Below are 7,953 nucleotides of genomic sequence, written 5' to 3'. Positions count from 1 at the left end.
AGCAGACTTTTCCCTCTCCTCTCCATGATCTCCGAAGCAGTGGACCTCTTCTTGAACTGTGGCCCTGCCACCAACATGGTCCTTTTCTCCCTACCTTAGTTTCTCCAAGCAGAAAAACTCTTCAAGCAATCCTTCCTTCTGTGCTGCCTAAGGGAGCATAATAAATGAATGAATTAATTGTGTTAAACTCATTAGTCAGATGAAAGGTGCTATCAAAATGCAAATTATTATTATTTTGAAATCTTGTGGCTGTCATTGCAAAGTTTGCACTTGGTTATTAGACACTGTGCCTTTGCCATCTATCAGCCCCCAGTTCAATAACAATGCTCGTATTTTGTTTCAAACCATTAATTTGAAAATAACCACCTTGGTGCTCATGATGTGCTGATGGGGAATTATCTGCCCTGGGAAATTGCCAGCAAGAATTATAAAAAAGAGATGTGCATTAGCTGAAGCTCAAAGAGAAGAACGAATCAGGAAGCAGGACGAGCACACCCCCCACCCCTCCCCATTGCTTCCCTTCCAAGGACTGCCTGCCAGGATTTCCCACCCCCCCGGGGGTCCTGGGGTCCCGATGGGCCAGGTACAGCCCAGCAGCTCTTTCCTTCTGACTGCAGCTGCCTCAGGGTGATTTGGGATTCCTAGGGGGCAACTCCCCTTCCTGGTACCCACTTTCTAAGCCCTCCTTCAAAGACCTGAGCCCTGCTCCCCAGGCAGCATTAGTCTCTTCGCAGGGCCAAGCCTTACCTCCCACAATGTCCCTCTTGAGTCTCTGCCCCCTTCTGTCCCTTCCCATCAAGCCACGCATCCCCTCCTGGGCTCTTTCCTTGCAAACCCCCACCCCCATGTTGGTCGTAGGGGAATCTCTGTTCCACCAACTTAACCTTTACCCCTTCAGGAAGCCCCCACTGAGGAAGCTAATGGGTCAACAGCAGCAGGAGAGAGGACTTGAGTGGGCGGGAAGGGAAAGGAAAGCAGACCCTGACCTAGAGACCCCGAAGCCTGAGGCCTCACATCTGACTCCACACTTCTGGGTTATTCCAGCCCTCCACTAGCTGCAAGAGACCTTTTCACAATCCCCGCCCCACCCCACCCCACCCCCCCGCCGCCAGGAACAGGGTGGCTGGATTTGAATGTGTAGGGTTGTGGAAGCAAGTTGGGGATGAGCGTGTTATTCTCCTTAGCTCTGACCTGGAAAATAATTTTGAATGCTTGCCATTGAGGCGCCTAAGGAATTTCTGCCCCCAGGTCAGTGGCTTCTACTTATGGATGGAATTGTGCCTCCCTAAAATTCATATGTTGGAGTCCTAACTGTGTCCAGTACCCCCAGAATGTAACCTTTGGAGATAAGGTCTTTAAAGACGTAATCAAGTTAAAATGGGGTCATCAAGGTGGCCTCCGATCCAACATGGCTGGTGTCCTTACAAAAGGGCATTGTGGAGGCAAAGCTTGTGTATGGGGAGAACCCCGTGTGAACAAGAAGACAGCGATCACCCGGCCAAGGAGAGAGGCCTGGAACACATCCCTCCCTCACAGCCCTCAGAAGGGACCGACCCTGCCCACAACCTTGAGCTTGGACTTCTAGTCTCCAGAACTGGGAGACAATACACTGCTGTTGTTCAAGCCACCCAGTCTGTGGTACTTTGTTAGAGCAGCCCGAGCAACAGATGAGGACATGAATATACCTGTCCTCACCCATTCCTTAGGCAAATAGTCACTACATGCACAAGAGGAGGTCCTGGGGCCTCAAGGGGGAGCAAAACCAGATCCTGCCCTGCCCCTGTGGAGCTTATGGGTCAGTGAAAGAGAAAGCAGTTCAGCAGTTAACGACACAAATACATGTGAAATTTATCGAAGGTGAATACTGTAAAGAGAAATTGCCTGGTGTTGTAAGAGCCTGTAATGGGGTTTGGTGGCAAGTCAAGGATGGCTTCACTGAGGAGATGCTGATTGAGCTGAAATCTGAAAGTAGACAAGGCAGAAAGGGAAGAGCAGTTCGGGCCTAGGGAGGAGCAGGCGCAAAGGCCCTGTGGTAGGACTTGTCACAGGCCCTGCTCAGACCCTCAGGTGGCCCTCGAACATCCATCAGCCTCGCAGCCCATGCAGCAGTGCCATTTAGCCATCGCCAGCTGTCCGAGGGCACCCCAACTGACCCTCACCAAGGTGTACCCATTGACAGGAGAGGGAGAAAAAATTCAGACGAGAAAAAAGCCTGCAAGCTGAGGCAAGAACTAGTGTGCACCGGCTTCCATCCCCAGCCCCCTGTGGGTCCATGAGACCCACGCTAAAGACAGCAGAGGTGTTGCGTGGCAGAGCCACGAGGAGGTTGGCCTTGGCTTGAATGGCCACACAAGTCGACTCAAACATGTCACTTCCCCTTCCTGAGTCTCAATTTTCTCATCTGTAAAATGAGGATAATGAAAGTGCCTCCCAGTATTGAGCCAATCTAAAGGGTGCAGCACAGGAGAAATACTCCACAGTAAGTACTATTAGTACTGAGTCAGCCTATCCTCCCTCGCCCGCCACACTCACGTTCCCTATTGGTATCGTTTCTGGAAATGGAGAAGGGCAGACAGTAAACTTCCTTAGAGTCCCAGCAGACCACAGGTGGTGCAGGTCAAGCAAGCCGGGCCCCTGAGGAGAGGGCACCTCCCATCGGGGCAGAGGCCAGTGGGGTGAGGCTGTGGTAGCCAAGGAGAGGAAGCAGGACCAGGCTCCCTCCCTCCACAGGGCACCTGGGAGCTGCTCCCTAGACCTGGCCCCAACCCAACCTGGTTCTGCCCTCCACCTCTGGCCATTGGCTGTATGTCCTTCCTGCTTTTCCGGGACTGTAATTTATGGCTCTGCAAACTCTGCCTTCTTTGTAGGGGAGCCATTGTGTTTGTTAGCATAATCATTTCTCAGAAAGGATGTCAATAAAGGCTGGGGAGTGAAACACAAAACCCCCCACAACCCCAACTGCTAAATAATTTCTGGAATGAGTTGTCAGGAACCTTTTATTTACTGATTTCGTGCATTTCATTTATTTCTGGCACGGGGCCAACCTTCCTGACAGTTAAGATTTATTGATTTAATTGCCTAGGGTAACCATGCAATAAAATCATCTCAAAGATAAATTTTCATGGCACTGTGCAGCATGGAGGTAATTTTTCAAATGCTGCGGCTATATTTCTGCAGGTTACAGGTGGAAAATTTGCTTAAAGCAGGGATGTCTCATTATTGCAGCTCAGGAACATTGGGGGCCGGCTCTTTGGTGGAAATTCTTTAGAGAGAGAAAGAGCAGAGAGAGAGCCAGAGGAGAGGGGAGGAGAGGGAAAGAGGGGGCTGAGGAAGGGAGGAGAGAGGAGGAGGGAAGGATAGAGAGAGGAGAGAACAGAGGCTTTTCAGGAAAGAGATGATATTTCCTTAATTGGTTCATATATTCAATGCCCAGGAGAAAGTGGGGCTCTACTTTAATTAGGAGTGGGCTTGGAGATTATTTACAGTGTTCTGAGGATTCATTTGTTTCCAGCTGTGCAACGCTACGGACCGCACAAGCCTCACAAGGTAGATGATTGCCACTTGTGACATTCGTGTTTATTGCTTCTTTAGATTTTTTTATTATTTACCCTGTTAAAGTGCTCACTCATGGCTCCAAACAACGGGTAAATGAAAAAGCCTGATTAACTCCCAGGTTAATGGTAACATTTCAGGGAAGTCAAAAATAGCATAAACTTTTAACAATGTAAAATCTTATCTCTCTTGATTTATTTTACAGTGTTTTTGCTTTGATTGCAGGTTTCAGATGGTGCCGTTTAATAGCTTATTAAACTTGCAGCCTAGCAGGTTTGCTGTTTGGATAAAATTTTATTTTTGCTCAGGTGTAAACCTTTGGAGCAGGTTGAGATTTTTTTTTTTTTTCCCCACCTTATGATATCCCCAAGCCGGGGTCTGGCCTGTTTCCTTGGATGCTCTTTGCGCAGCGCAGGGGCGTGCCGGAGCTGGTCTGAGTCTGTGGCCCGGGGAACCTCATCCTTGCCCAGCGTGGAGAGGAGTGACACCGGGGAGGGGCAAGGGAGGCAGCTTCAGTCTTTTCAGATCAACCTGAGGAGCCAAGGGCTATGTGCTGTACTGAATCCCAGCCCCAGGCCCCTATTGCTCGGAGGGGGAAACTGAGGCCCCGGGGAGTCAGGAGCAGAGACAGGTGTAAAAGCAGATGTGCAGACCCTCCGGGCACATCTTCCCCATTTTCTGCTCCCCATGTCACCCCATTCCCAGCGCTCGGGCATGCGGCGCCCAAGTGCTGGCCCAGTGCACGCCCGTCTGTGGCTTCTGGGCGGCGCCGGTGCTGATGGCCAAGGTCACCCCACCACCCGGCCAGTCCCACCACCGAACCAATCCGCCGCTGAGCCGCCAGACCTGGAGAATTCAATCTCCGCCCCTCGCCCCGGCCCGGTGTTTGGCGGCTGCGTGTTCCCTTTCAAAGGAGTGGGCTGTGTGCCTGGTTCCTAGGCTGGGGCTGGCTGAACCACAACAAAGTGAAGTTAGCCCATGGCTAAAGAGACAGCAGTGGGGATTCGGGATGCGATGAAGCAGGTGAGTCCAGGGGACCAAGGGGACCCGTGGCCCTGCCACAGCCCACGGCTGGCTGGGAGACCCATGGGACCGGGCCGGCCGGGGTCCTGCTTCTCAGGCCCAGTCTCTCGGGACAAGCTGTTAGGCCCAGGGTCTGTGTGTGTGCACATTCCCGCATCCCACACAAACGAGCGAGGAGCCCCGCGTGCCAGGGGCCTCCATGGGAGGCGGTGTGAAGAGAGGGGCCACGTGGGCGTTGGAGGGATCCGCCCTCCGCAGGGCTCCGGTGGTCTGCCCGGCACCCGCGGGGCCAGCTCTGAGGCGCAGAGTTCTCCATCCCTGCCCTGCAGAACAGCCTCCTGCCTTTTCTCCCGGCCTCTGCTCCTGCCCGGTCCCCTGTGCTCTGCCTACACAGCAGCCAGAGGTTTCTTTCTCACAGGCAGGTCTCATCATGCTGCCCCAACTTAGGATCCTTCGAAGACTCCCCATCACCCCAGGATAAAGTCCAAAAGCCTTCGCGTGACTTGATAAGGTCTGGATGACCTGGTCCTGCCTTGCCCTCTGGCTGTCCTCTCCCTTCTTACTCAACCAGTCATCAACTCCCTTAGATCTTCGTGAATCAACCCAGGGGCTCAAATCTCTCTCTCTCTTTCTCTCTCTCTCTCTCTCTCTCTCTCTCTCTCTCTCTCTCTCTCACACACACACACACACACACACACACACACACACACACGTTGTCCTTGATTTTCTCCTTTCCACAGCCATTCATATCCAATCCATCAAGCAGCCCTATCAACACGACCTCCAATATGATCCTCTCCCCCACTGCCTCTGCGTCCACCTTAGCCCAAGCCACTGTCATCCCCCGCCTGCATGTTAACCTGTTCAAGACTGAGAAATCTCTAGAAAGGGAGAGCTGTTGGACTACGGTTAACTCTCAGGTTCCTAAATATATTTGACGATGGCTTTTGCTGAACAACTATCAACATCATTCATTCCGCAACTGTTCACTGGGTGCTACTTTGTGCTGTGAATTGTCTAGGTGTTGAGCACACATCACTGAAAACACAACGTCCAGTGAGGAAAACAGGCAGTGCACAGAATACACTCACGTACGCAGAATGTAGGAAAGTAAGGCAAGACCACTAGAGTGTAGACAATCCTTCCGTGACCAAAGGGCACATGCTCCTCAGAATGAAAAGTTCGCATTCCAGGAAACATGGTTCAGGAAAAGCTACCTGGAGGAGAAATGCCTAACCCAAGAAACTCCTTGTTCTAGCTGAGTCTCTAGTGCATCTTCGCTCTGGCCGCCCCACCTCCCCACCTGCCCCTCCGATACACATCCACAATCCTCTCCGGCCATACTGACCACATTCCATTGTTCCAGAACTGCCTTGTGACTTCCTTTGCCCACACGGTTCCCTTGACCCAAAACGCTATCTATCCCTCAGTCTCTGCCTGGCAAAATCAGACTTGTTTTTGTGTTCCTCATCTTCTTCCTGGCAATTAGTACAAGGCCTTGCCAGGAGTTGACGCTCCGAAAGTGACTGTTACCTTGAACTGTTCTACCTTCCCCTCTGCCTAGTTCACATTTCCCTTCCCAGAGCCTCACCGAGGCTGCCATCTTTCAAAGGAGAAAGCTAAGCTTCCCCAGAAGGTCGCTTAGGCCAACAGGCTGTCAAGTCCCATTTGAACACAAAATGATATCTTAAGGCCTCCGGCCATGCGGAGCCCCAGATGCCCCTGGGGGGGAGTCCTGTGTGAGGCATGGGAAGCTCCAAGTTGCGCTGCCTCCTCCCCTCCACAAAACCTGAGAGTTGAGGGCCCAGCCCAAAGGCACACATCTGAACCTCTAGTCCGTTCCTGGGTCACTACAGAGGGACACGTGAGGGCAACCGAGGTCTTTCTCCAGGCAAAAAAGTCAATGGCCAATAAAGGGCTCACGTCAAGAGAAGGGTTGTGGGGGGGCCACAGAAGGACAAGGCAGAAAGCTGATCCCCAGTGAAGATTTCTGGGAACTTGTTAGGACCCAGTTAGTCCAAGGGTAGGGGTGGAAAAATGAAGGTCTCCCTCATATGGAAGACATTAAGATTATAAAGCAGGAAGTTCATGGTGGGGAGGATATTAAAAAGCACACACTTGCACTAATTTGGAAACAGTCAATTGGAAGAATATGCAGGAATGGGGCAGATCTGGCAGTGCTCTCTGGCCTAGAAAGCTGGGGACATATTTCTCAATTGATCAAATTCCTATGGGCGTCAGGCAGCCTTCTGCCACTGCCCCATCAAATTGCAGCCCAAATTCCAAATGCACCAAAGCATTTCTGACTCTGCATTAACATTTTAAAGTCCACTGGGACGTTCGTGTCTCTCTAATTTAGAAAATCCCCTTTGTCTGGGGTGCCAGGCTCTGGCCTGGTAGAACCATTAAAAATCTTTCCATTGTAGTGGCCTGTGGACACCCGTATGGAAGGAATGACCGGGTTCCTTGGCTCATCTATGCAGGAGATTGACCAACGTATCTGGTCTGGTGCACATGACAATGGCCATTGCAGAGTGTGCATGACACATGTAAATTCAGACCAGACAGGATTAAATGAACCATGCTGGCAGAGGGTAAAGACTTTTCTGTTGCCAAGTGAGTTCCACTCATAGGCATGTGTCCACTCGGGTTGCTTCATAGACCTTCCTGAGCCCAGCTGGTATGGTGGCAACACCTGGGACAATGCACATTCCCTTTGAACTGGGTCATTGCTACGGAGCCAAGAACACATCAGTTGAGGTTTCTTGTCCTGTAATGACCCTTCCCCAGGGGATCCATGGCTCAGCCTGGCCGACCGAGAGAAGCCAGGGGCATAAGCCCTGACAGCTGGCCCGCCTTCGGAAGGAACTGGACCAGGGTCTTCAGGTACAATCTCGTGGTTTAGTTCTACCCCGGGCTGGCTGCGTGTGGGATTGAACTGCTCTGCCTGACTTCCCAGCCCCCATCTTCTCTGAGACGTTCCAGGGTCTTGTCCACTCACACCTTTGTGAGCTCAGGAGTCACTGGACACCCGCCGTGTGCCAGGCGCCGCACTGGGTATGGAAGATATGAAAATGAATGCCACAGACTCCCCTCCTCAAGGGAAGACAAACGAGAGGCTCACACAAAACCTGTGCTAGGTGACCTGTGGCCATTAATGTGGGACATAGCCTCTACATCAGTAGATCTCAAGCTGATGGTCTCGGGGTCCTTTTATATTCCTAAAACTGATTGTGCGTATTTATGTGGGCTATGTCTCTCCTCATCTACCATGTTAGAAATGAAAGCTGGGAATTTTGAACAATATGAATGTGTTCATTCACTTTAAAAATAAAATAAACCCAGTACCTGGTAATATCAATAACATATTGTTAAAGA

The sequence above is a fragment of the Callorhinus ursinus genome, unplaced genomic scaffold (genome assembly GCF_003265705.2).
Source record: "Callorhinus ursinus isolate GAN/ISIS: 27379988/994484 unplaced genomic scaffold, GSC_fseal_2.0 scaffold91, whole genome shotgun sequence".
Taxonomy (NCBI): Eukaryota; Metazoa; Chordata; class Mammalia; order Carnivora; family Otariidae; genus Callorhinus; species Callorhinus ursinus.
This window is presented reverse-complemented; position numbering follows the sequence as displayed.